The 10843-nt window shown below is 41.8% G+C and overlaps 1 long non-coding RNA gene across 1 annotated transcript; it reads right to left on the bottom strand.

The window, feature by feature from the left end:
* Positions 1 to 1388: 1388 nt before the first annotated feature.
* LOC116184617 (uncharacterized) lies at positions 1389 to 10182 on the bottom strand. Its single transcript, XR_004149369.2, has 2 exons — positions 8773 to 10182; positions 1389 to 2820 (listed from the first exon to the last, which is right to left on the bottom strand). It is a non-coding gene; the product is annotated as an uncharacterized LOC116184617 (long non-coding RNA).
* Between the last annotated feature and the right edge of the window lie 661 nt (positions 10183 to 10843).

Raw genomic sequence — 10843 nt, 5'->3', positions numbered from 1 at the left:
CTCTGTCTGCAGCGTGGGTCACCCTTCTGAAAGGCTCAGTCCTTTAGGCACAGCCTGCTCCTGATCAGATCCCTCATGGGATTGCAACTCTTACCAGGAAACCTGCTCCAGCCTGGAATCCCCTCCCCACAGGTCTGCAGCTCCACACCAGGAGTTTTCCCACAGGTTGACAGCCTGATGTCCTGATGTCCTCCCCTTGCTCTGGCATCCCTGGGCTGCTCCAGGGGCTGCAGGAGCTTCACCATGGGCTGAGGGGAAATCCTGGCCCTGCTCCTCCTGCTCCACTGCCCTGGCTGTCTGCAGAGCAGCTCCTCTCACATGCTCTCACCCCTCTCTCCTCTGGCTGCAACTACCTCTGCACAATAACTTCTGTTTTTCTTACCCTTAAATATGTTATCACAGAAGTATAACCACCACGTCTAATGGGTTTGGCCTTCTGAACCAGAGTCAGATCCATCCTGGAGCCAGCTGGCACTGGCTCTGCCAGACATGGAGGGAACTTCCACCATCTTCTCACAGAACCCACCCCTGTAGTACGCCCACTAGCAAAACCAGGCCGTGCAAACCGGTCGGAATCTGAGGTATTGATGATTCTGAGATTGTAGAAAGTCTCTTTTTTCTACCCCTCAGCCAAAGCAGAAGCCATAATTGGTCTGTGCTGGTTCCAAGGTTGTTTATTCTGTTTATCTCTAACATGTTCTGCTGCCCTGCCCAGCTCTGTCCTGCAGGGCAGCGTGTGGGGCTCTGCCCTCAGTGGGATGTTACAAACATTCAATACCAGAAACTCCCTGGGCTGGATTTACAATAACGTGCCAATATCTGTCACCTACGTTGGACAGTGTGTTCCCAGCCTGAACCAACAGAAAAATGCCAACACCACAGTGAAACATGGAGGGCATGAAGAAGGAGAAAAAGGACAAGGCACACCCAATTTCCTCCATCTTGTCCCCTTTGGACCCCTTATCTAGAATCCTAAAATTTTACTTTTGCACCCGTGCCACACTAAATTATTACTCATATCAAACACTCAGAGCTTGTAATTCATCCTGTAAGATTGAAAACTTTTCCATGGACAGAGATCACAGCCAGTGTCTCTGGGGGCTCTGTCCAGGGGGGTTCCTGACCCCTGCCAGGGTCCCAGACCTGCCAGTCAGAGGGAAGCCCTGGATTCCCACACAAACCCTCTTAGCAGAAGAGCTTGTCCTGCTCTGCACAATCCTTGAAGGAGAGCCTGGTGACAGCCATGCCCATTGCCTCTGGCAGCTCTGTGTTGCTACAGGTCCCTGAGTGCTGCCTCTGTACTTCAGTGGCAGCACAGGAATCAGGAAAAAGCCTTTAGACAACCCAGGAAAATCCTCAACAAAGAACTTCCATTCTTAATTGCCAGCTTGCATCTCTATGATTCTGCCTTTATTTTTAAAATATCAATTATTATTAAAGCCAGACATTTACAAAACCAGAAGGAAAGCACAGCTCCATGGAGTCCAAAGCTGCAATGAAAATTCTACAGTCAACATCTTGGAGATTAGTAATTATTTTTCATGACAAGCCTGATCTTGACTACACTCCCCTTGTTCTTGAGTCTCATGTGCAGTCTCTTACCCAAGATGCATTTCCACAAGAAAGGTTGGAAATAAACTTCAAAATATGTTTTTGAGAATTAGTAGTTTGAAGGGAAATATGTTTTCCATTTGGGAGAAAGTTTTTGCAACTGGGTTGCATTGATTTGCAACCGGGTTCCTTTTGTCCAGGGAGGGTGCAGCTGCTGGCACTGGGCATGGGAACAAACGAGACAGATTTTCATTTCAGAAAGCTCGAGAATCAGTTTATTGCCCCTGGGGAGGAGGGATGGGATGGAGAGGAAAGACTGGGCAAAGGCAGGATTGTGGGGTTTTTATAGGGTATCATAGGGGTGGGGTCAGGGCTTGGGTCAAGGGACATGTTATTAGCCACATAAGAGAGGTAAGATCTGTCTCTTAGGAACAGGGGCATTCTACAAAAATTGAATATTTTTAAAGGTTTTTTTAAAATGGCTTCATTTTCAAATCTGTTTCACATTAGTTGTCCATAAAAATAACACTCAGAATAACTTTAAGTTTCTGGAACTCTTCACTATTTCTGCTGGAGAGAGTTCTCTGAGTACACATTTTTGCAAATGATGCAAACTCTGTAATGTGATCATAGAGTGTTCACAAGGACAGAACATTAGTCAGACATGCTTTGTAGGAATGAGTGAGTGGGGCCAAAGGAGGAAATTTAACATCACTAACATAGATCATTCCACTTGAATCGTTCCTACTGCTTGTCAAACTTTATTCTACAGTTCTGCATCTGTTCCTTTGCATTTCTGCCCCAAACTTTCTTATAAACGTGTTTTGGGGTTTTCTTAAGGTGGAATTTCCCCTCAAAGGTATTTTGGGGTTTTGTTAAGGTGGAATATCCCCTCAGCTGTGTAAGTTTTTTAAGGTAGTAATCAATAAAATGTGAGCACTCATCAGAGCTCTAGATCTGCTTCTAGAACAGCCCTACAAAATGGTGAAGCACACTTGTGGGTTAAAAAGGCAACACCAAGAGGACTATCGTGAACAAAGTCCTTTTTTAATAGTGGCAGATACAAACCAAGAAAGCTTCCACTAAAAGCCACTTAAAATGCATTACTGACTTCCTAACAGCAAGCAACCATTGTCATCTGCAGAGGTGAGTACTCTCTGGATTGTAACACACAGCTGCCCACTCCTCCATCTGCCCATGGTCTGAATACTCCAGTTGCAGCTGTTTAAGAGAGGGAAGTTCTAGCTTTAAGAGCTAACCACTATTTCCCTGGATTAAAAAAAAAAAAAAAAAAAAGTAAAAGAAAAAGGAGAAAAACCAAGTGTCATTAAAAACAAAGCAGTAGACTGAAGGAAGCAGACACTGTGTGTTTATGGCTGTGTTATAATGTAGGAATGAAAGACTGATTGTGACCTTTTGGTCCCAGAACAAAACTCCATTGAACCCAAACGAGGTTGGGATGAAAATGACCATGCAAGAAAAGCATGTCTGACATTTTACATGGAATATCTGGCAGGTATGAGCTAGGATAACTCCCTCTCCAGCCAAGAACTGGATTTTCATTAATCGGTGTAAAATACAGCATAAGTGAACTACTCTGCTAAATCTAAGAAGGAGTCTGTAATCTGGAATTCTTTTCAATTTTTTTTTTTTTTTTTTTTTTTTTTTTTTTATAATGCACAATTTCTTTTTCATGACATGCTGACATGCTGGAATTGCTGGATCACAGGCTTCAGCAGAAGTGGTAAAATACAAAGTATTCTGTGAACACACACAGACACAGACACACAGACACACATGTATCTATAAGAAGCCCTGTTCACCAACTTAAAAGGGATCTTTTCACTTTTCTTCTAACTTTAATCTTTTACTGCCTGTTCTTTGGCCACTGTTATGTTAAATACCAGGAAAAAGTGAGCGTTATTGGATGAAGGATAATGGACTGAAGTTTAGTTGTCGTAACTACACTTAGTCTCTTTCAAATGAATGGGAGATGTGTTGGTGAACAGTCATGACCTTTATCAGATATACCCTGCAGGCAGAAAGAGGAAAAGTAAATGATGTACAATTTGTAAGAGACACCATAGTGCAGTGCTTTGAAAACAACTGAAAAAAGGAGAATTTTGAAGGAAGAAGATTCTGACCATGTCTTTCTGTAGTGAGGCACTTACAAGTAATTTTGGTCAAAGGGAAAGTTTGGTGGGGTATTTTTTTGTAATGAAGCTAGCAAAAAAATTGCAATTAATTTCATTCCCATCACTTCCACAACTTCACATTTCTTGGCACTTGTCCTGAAACACTCTAAAGGAAATGCTATAACGTATTATACAGGATTAAGGGGTCCCTGAGCTGTGATAATTTAACTTTTTCCCTAGATATAGTTGAGTAAATTAACTGATTCTTTTCCCCTTTATATGTGCCCCAAACACAAATATTTATGTCCCTGTCTGACCCAAACTCTGTCCCTTTTATGATTACTTTCAAAAATCCTGCAGGGTCCAGGTCTGGATGCAGAAATTTAAGGGATATTTATTTTCTAATACACAGTTTTTGTAATGTATTGTGCCCAGATCATCAACACTTTCAGTATCATTGGCAGTGTGAACCTGAGTGGCTTTGTACCCAATCTAGAATGAATTTTCCTTGATTTAATTTATATACTTACATTGAAAAAAATTTTGGTGAAAAAAAAAAATCATCAAAATCTAGGCATTTGAAAATTAGCTGACTAAATTGATTTAAATTAAACTGATATCTTCTATTCCTGCTTTTCTAGATGTGGTGAGCTAGCAGCAATTCATCCTCCCGTCTTGCATCCTAGAGAAATTAAATTTAACCTTAAACTCTGCTTTATAGCCAAACTCAAGTTTGACTTAAATTCATGAAGTGTTACTAAGGTAATGTTGCAGCTTCTCACTTAATTGCAGAGAATAATTGAATGCATGGCCCATAATAGCCAAACTGTAGTATGCAGTTTTAATTAAACAAATTCTCATGAATTTAAATTAAGCATACTGCATTTAATTAATTGACTTGAATTGAAAAACTCATCTCTTGAACTATTGCTTGGAACAGCAATTAACACATTTGTGCAGCCACTAGTGTGTAAGTGCTACTTTAGAAGTGAAGGTTTAAGAGTTGCCCTTACACTCATGTCTCTTAAACTCTCAAGCATGGCAGAATTTCAAGTATATATAAATATATATGTGTGTGTGTGTGTGTGCGTGCTTGTACATACACATGCTTATATATATATATATATATATATATATATATAAATCAGTATGACATTCACATAATCTGTCAGTGTAATGAGGAGAGGTCTCATGTTGCTTTGAGCAAAGTGTACACATGGGCTACCTGCTTTGGGTGTAATTTTGATTGGTAATTATCAACAACAAATATTTTGATCTCTATTTTAACTTTTCTTCTGAAATATTATAATGCCTAAGGCTTTCTCCCCTGTCTGTTCTTCATCTCTCTCTCTCTCCAGGGAACACCTGCCAATTCTTTATCCCACTTGGCAGAACTAGACTCTCTTAATCAGAATGAAATGTTTTCCCACTGTTTTCCACACCAAGGACCTGGGTTTTCAAGAAGTCTAGCCCATACTGTACTTCCTCCCCAAGTTTCTGAATTTTTCTGTCTTCAAGTAATTTATCATAATTTCCTTACAAGAAAATTAGGCATTGCTCCATTCTCCAACAAACTTCAGTTAATGGAGCCTTTGTAATTCTCAGGCACCAGAGTGGCAATGTCATACAACAAAGCAAGCCCTGTTCTTGAGACACACCACCTTTTAGAGTCTTCAGGGAACTCAGGAGATTCCCTGTTCTCTGTATGCAGATACTGCTTTAAATATTCTGGTAATCAGGCAGCACAACTTGAAGGGCTTAATTAGTTTATAGAATAATACAATGTCAACCCAAGTCCTAAACATTTAGTAATGCAATTGTGGGTTAATACGCAAGGTTTCTTCAAAATATAAAGCCATAATGGACCTTTTGATCTACTAGTGCTTAGTATTTTGGTATAAATATTTGTATTATTGGAACTGATACCAACTGCATCAGTGTTCTGGAAGTAACATGCACATGCTCTGAAAGGCTACATTAAAGAGACCAACAGATTCTAGGTTTAGTTACATGATTCACTAATTCAGATAATTATCCATTCTGCTTTCTGGGTATGACTCTACAAAAGAAGCCCTAACCTCCTGTAAAACCCATGGGAACCCATTGGAGAAACATTGTTCTGTTTTACTCCAACATAAGAATTAGGAGTTAATCAACTAATCTGCCAGGGAGGTGATATAAAATGAGACAAAGCATTTTTTTCCATATAGTAAAGACTGACAAAATTTTTAAGAGCCAATGATCAGTGGACCACAATTGAATTAAGATCCAGGAAGAGCACGTGGAAGGTAGGAGTATCCAGCAAGCAAAAACAATATTGTCACTCCTGCATTTTGTTTTGCAAGTGCAAAGAAGTACTTCACCTCAACTCTTAGGCACTTAGTGTTACTGTGGCTGCTGTTTTCCAAGTGCACAACTGCAAAGGTGGGCATCATGAATGAGTATGGACTGGAAAAAATAAAGATATTCAGCACCAGTGTCTTTTCCTTCCCTTCAATAGCAGCTCTTTGAGCCATTTACTGTCACTTATGGAGTTCTACTGACTTCACTTTGTCTCAGGACAGAAATTTGCTCAATTTTTTTCCCTCCAAAGACTCTGAATCATACAACTTTTTCTCCTATAATACTCTTAAATTATTTTTCTGTCTGGTCTAAGGGAAGAACTCACTTCATTTCAGTCCATAACAAAGTTTCCTTGAATTTTAGTAGATATAGAATTTCACTTTAATTTGTATATGCTTAACCTTTTCAGAGTACTTAACTCTATACATGTAGGTAGCTTCAATGCACTCAGGGAGGCAAATCTAACTGTCCAGGCCTTGCCATGATTTCCCTCCCTCTGCTATATTTAAATATTTTTCATATTTCAGATCACATCTTGCTGTCAAGTGTCCAGTGTCAGCCATCATTGCAGAGGAGCTACAAGAGGTTAAACTAAGAATTCACACTGGAAATGTGAAGAACTTCAGGTTGTTAAACATGAGCCTGTTTGTATGGCAGCTGGTGTGTGGTCCTTTCATTCCAAGCTGTCCTTATTTGGAAATTTTCAAGAAAACCTGGTTTCTTCTATTATTTATGCATAGCTGATTTTGTTTAGTAATAAAAATAAATGAAAACAACTCTCATAAATTTGGAGGTTATGCATTAAAAACTAACTCATTGAATCCAGCTCCCAGAAAACTAAGCTGAAAATGCAACCCACAGTTTGTGTCTTCTTAAAGCATCAGCTAATGGACAATCTTCCACTCTAACTTCCATTTTGTTGCCACAAAAACATCACACATCATTTGTCATACCTAGTTTATAATCCACATTGCCCCCTTTATGGTTTTTTAAATATTTCCAAGTTTTTTATGCACTTTCCTTCTCAGATTTATATGTTGATAAATAGAACTTAAGAATAGGAATAGCACAAGTGATTGAAGAATTTGAAAAAAAGGAAAACTGTCAATATATGTTTTATCTTTTCATCCATGTGGTGAGTTTCTTTGTGATGCTTTTAGGACTTATCCATTAAAGTAATGGAGCGAACCATTAATGTTAACTGCATATTCACAAAAGCCACAAGCAAATATAGCTGAATTCTGGGATTTTGCTGGGTTTACAATGAGCTGTGTGCATGATCTAGTTCTAGTTGCCAAGATATCACCTGCACCTAGAATCTTGTGCACCTTCTAAGCACCTTCCTTCTTCAGGTGCTCCCAGGAATTCCAAATCAATACATCACAGCACCAGGCAACTCTCAGCCACCTCTAGCAGGCTTGAGTCTGATGGATTTCCAGACCAGAGTCTTGCCAGTATTGTGTGTTGTGCACAGTGTTGGAATTGGATGGCTGAAGGACAGAGGTGAGAAAACTGGGAATTGCAGCACAGTTTCTCTGGTTCCTGTCAGAATTGGAAAGGACAACTTCAGAGTGATTTTCTGCTGACTTTTTTAGGTCTATTCATTACAAGCTTGAAGCTTCTCAGCTGCTTTGTAACAGTGAATTTTTGTTCTGCTGCTTTTACCTTTTCCTCAGGCACAACGGCCTGTTCTGCTCTGTCCACTTTGCAGGCCCATTTTAGGTTATTTGTATAACAGTAATACTTTGTAGGTCAGGACTCAATTTTAGGGATTATAAATCAGAACAAAGGGAGAAATAAAGAGAAAAGGAATCAAACAGAATTGTCAGAGATGAGAAGCAGTAAAAGGAGCAAACTTTTTCTCCATATCTATAACTGACTGCAGAACAAAGTCAGACTGGTTTTGGTAACCATAGGGTGCAACAATCAGGCTTGAGGTTAAACCTATTTTCTTGAGGACAAAGGGACAATCTAACTGAGTGTCACATTTGAAATAATGAAGTTTTAGAGGAGTGATTAAAGACTAAAAGAGCATTGGAATGTTGTCAGTATATTCCCAGCCCAGCTGAAGGCCAGAGCTGCAGTTGCAAAAAGATTTCCACTACAAGAGAGCATTTTAGAAAGGGCAGCACTTTCCCCTATCAGGCTGTTCACCCATTGGGTGTTTCTCAGCATCCTCATGCTCTTTTCACTTTGACAAGGATCTAATATAAAAAATTTACTTCTTGACTAATAATTTCAGTAAAGTTTTTTTTTTTTCCAAAGATATTTTAGTTCAATATTAGCAGTTTGCTTGAATTGGTTCCTAACCTCTCTCGGTTTCTACCTCATTGTCCAGGGGTCCATGTTAGGCTTCTGTGTTCCTAAATTTAGATGTGTAATCACATTTCCAAAACTCTTCCTTCTTCACAATGAGGCCAAACAGCCTCCTTCTGTTCTTCCGTGCAGGCTCTTGCCCTCTGACTCCTCTTAATAGCTAAACCTTTGCTTCCAGTTTCCATCAGAGCTGCTGAAAGAAGCTGGCTAAGAAAACTACAGACACTACAGCCAAACTAGAGAGTGCTGACTTGGAGCAGATCCTAGCAGCATAGCTGGTGACAGGCAGCAAACAGGTATAACTTTTCACATTTGTGCAGTCACATACACACAACACAGCCAAGCAGGTTGCTTATCCATGCTACAAAAACAGGTCATTAGAAAGAAGATTAAGGCTAAAAGGGCTCAGAAGGATGTTTACACCTACCTACAGCCATTCTTGCTGGTTCCAGATTCCAAAAGGAATTTTAGGATGTGAATTTTAGGTTCTCAAATGGGTTGCAGAGGATGGACTACAGATAGATCGTGGAAACTGGGCACATGTTGTTTTGAGGTAGTAGGGAATGGAGAAAGACACGACAGCTCCAGCTGGGAGTTTACATCTCTCTTCTCCACAGCTTTTCAGGAAATTCTCTGCAGAGAGTCCAAGTGAATATAAATTACAAGTTAAATTAGGATCTAGGTGATGAAAAATTTTAAGTTAAGCTGTATTAGAAATTTTATATCACACGATTTATTGATTGTAATAAATTTTCAGCTATGAGAGTCATAATATAGAACGTTACCTTTAATCTTCTGAGAATAAAACCCTTCAGTTGCAACTATGACTTAGTGCAACCATTATTCTGCATTGGATGCCTAAAAGTATCTGTTCATCCCTTTCTCTGTGTTGGAGAACAGCATTGTCCACTTCAGCCTCTTGGGGGCTTCACTGGCACAAGCTTCCCACCTTCTGTAGTCAGGTTTTTGGTGTCTAGCTTCATTCCATGGTGCCAAATCTCTACAAGTGGTGAATCCCTGACATTTCACGAGCTAGGACATATATTCTACAGGTTAGAAGATGCACCAAAAGCAAAGGGAACCCCTTGCTCATACCTGGGCATGCACCATGAGGGCCTGCTACCTGCACTGGACCCATATTTGTTATTCAGGAAAAAAACCAAAATCCTAAAAAATTAAATTATTCTCTCCAGATAAGGTTTAAACATTCAAGCTCTGATGTGTTTCAGTCTTAACATCTGATGGCTGAAATCTGTGGAGGAGGTAGGCAGCTGAACAGACATGAGCAGTAGTATTTTTAAGGCAAATGGTCTGATCCTATTGCACTAAACTTAGAATTATTATTGCAGCTTACCAGGGGTTTAAATATGGGTTGTTTATGTTCCATATTTCACCCTTCCAGCTGCTGAATTTTCCTGAGGCTGGCAGGCCTGCAAAGCATTCCCACTAGCTGTTCAGGTAGGTGCAGAGACATGCTAGCCAATTGCTTGCACTCAGCAAATGGAAATCCTATGTGGATCACAGAATAACACAGTTATATGGGGAGTCAAATACTAGTGGGTTTGAAAAACAAGGTTGGTTGCTTAACCTAGGCCTGAAAGAGAAGGTTTAATCTTCTATTAGCCTGCATCATGAATGATTTCACATCTTCTTAATCTCTCTTGCCATGGACATATTACTCTGATGAAGATACCTTCACATGCTGTGGTGTAACAGGAAATCTGCTTCTTACCACCTGTTTCTCTGATTTTTTTTGGCTGTATATCCCTGTACAGCATTTGAGGGAGAGACACCGAGGAGCAGCGCACTGCTCCGTGCGTGTCCCTGCATCGATCCGCCGTCCCTTCCCCGCGCCCTTTCCTGGAGCCTGCCCAGCGGGAGCCCAGCAGAGCCTTTGTGTCTGTCTGTCCCTGTCGCCTGTCCCCCGTCCTTGCGCGCAGCGCTGGGGAGCGCTGAGCTCGCTTTGCACGAGTGCGACCCCGCTGCTGCAAACCCGGTGCGACCTCTCAGTGACAGCCCGGTGATAGCCCCGGTGATAGCCCCGGTGATAGCCCCGGTGATAACCCCGGTGGCAGCCCCGGTGGCAGCCCCGTTGATAGCCCCGGTGGCAGCCCCGGTGGCAGCCCCGGTGATAGCCCCGGTGATAACCCCGGTGGCAGCCCCGGTGGCAGCCCCGTTGATAGCCCCGGTGGCAGCCCCGGTGATAGCCCCGGTGATAGCCCCGGTGGCAGCCCCGGTGGCAGCCCCGGTGATAACCCCGGTGATAGCCCCGGTGATAGCCCGGGTGGCAGCCCCGGTGATAACCCCGGTGATAGCCCCGGTGATAGCCCCGGTAGCAGCCCCGGTGGCAGCCCCGGTGGCAGCCCCGGTGATAACCCCGGTGATAGCCCCGGTGATAGCCCGGGTGGCAGCCCCGGTGATAACCCCGGTGATAGCCCCGGTGATAACCCCGGTGATAGCCCCGGTGATAGCCCCGGTGATAGCCCCGGTGGCAGCCC

The sequence above is a fragment of the Lonchura striata genome, chromosome Z (assembly GCF_046129695.1).
Source record: "Lonchura striata isolate bLonStr1 chromosome Z, bLonStr1.mat, whole genome shotgun sequence".
NCBI classification, from domain to species: Eukaryota; Metazoa; Chordata; class Aves; order Passeriformes; family Estrildidae; genus Lonchura; species Lonchura striata.
This window is presented reverse-complemented; position numbering and strand designations above follow the sequence as displayed.